Below are 1,522 nucleotides of genomic sequence, written 5' to 3'. Positions count from 1 at the left end.
AACTTCAGACAGATCACACTATTGGCATTTTTCTACTCTTCATTATTGGTATTTCTACTAATTTAGGTGCCTAAATCTGGGTTATTCTCATTGGCTCCTTTATGAATCAAAGAGGAAAACAATGCATTTCAAGCAGGTGATTCTTATGTATGCCTACATTTGGATGAGGTGACCCATCTGGTGGGAGGAAACTGCTTTTCTCCAGTTTTTCTCTTCCTACACAAGGGCCTGGAATAAAGATGCCCATTGATTACAGCAATCCTAAGTTTTTAAATAATCCTATTTCATGTTCTGAAGGTTTAAGTTCATATAGACATATGAACTTAGATATATCATATATAGATATGTTTTGCAGGTTATTGTATTAAATTGCTTCCTTATCCCTGAAATCTAGGATATCTAAAATCTAGGTAACCAGGGGCTGCAGCTACAATTTTCTGAATACTTTTTCTCCCTCTAGGTTAACAGAGAGCCATCTTTTGCTTATTTTTTCATGTCATTTGAAAGCTCCAAATTATCCACTCTCTCAATATCATGAGTGTTTGATTTCAGAACAGAGAAATTGATTTTTGTTCAATGCATATTTGAGTCTTGCAGTTCTATTCTAAATTAAATTCCTGTCATAGTTATTGGAAATAAATAGTTGTGGGACCAGTTCCTTCTAGGCATTTATCAAAGGTAGAGATTCATCTTATCCAGCTTAAGAATTTCTGTCTGAACTAGTCATTTTAGGCACTTTTGCAGTCAATGGAGAGAAACACATTTTTAAAGTGTGATTTATTTCACCATATTAATGAGATGAATCATGTCCTGGAAATAGTGATTTTGCTACTCTGGGTATAAGAAAATCCTTTGGATGTATAATTCTGATGTGGATATTTACACAGTAGATATCCATATTTGAGAATGCTCTTTATTATGAAATGGATATTTATTCATTCAGCCTGCTATAGCAAGTCTTCTTTCTCTTTTACCTTTCATATGGAACAAATGACCATTTAAAATTAATTGATATCCTGGAAAATATACAGATGTAGAAACAAGAAAAAACAAACTCAAAACCTAAGCCATATAGTATTGGTTTTCACACTATGTCTGCATGTGAGATTTTCCACAATGTGACTGAAATGTGCCACTCAAACCTTTACAGAATTGCCCTCAGAAACATTTTACTGTTAAATAGAAAAGCAAACCCAAAAAGCCTACATTAGGTGATAGAAACTAATGTTGGTGAGTAAGGGTGATTTATTCCTGACTTGCTTACAGAACAAATTTTTGACTGAAGTGATACACAGAAGCTGATTTTTCTTATAAAGTGGATCTCTCCAAGTTAGCATTTCCCATACTTGCCAGCATTAATGAGTATTAATGGATTGAGCTGTCACACCTATGTTCATTCTTTGTATCATTCATTGGACTATCAAGGTTAATATTTTCAATCTTAAGCAACCTGAAGTAAAATATTTTGAAATTCAGCCTTCCCCTTCACACAGGTGGGTTGTAAGATAGTGGCACTGCATAT

The sequence above is a fragment of the Corvus brachyrhynchos genome, unplaced genomic scaffold, assembly GCF_000691975.1.
Source record: "Corvus brachyrhynchos isolate BGI_N302 unplaced genomic scaffold, ASM69197v1 scaffold71, whole genome shotgun sequence".
Classification (NCBI taxonomy): Eukaryota; Metazoa; Chordata; class Aves; order Passeriformes; family Corvidae; genus Corvus; species Corvus brachyrhynchos.
Note: the sequence above shows the minus strand (reverse complement) of the source record.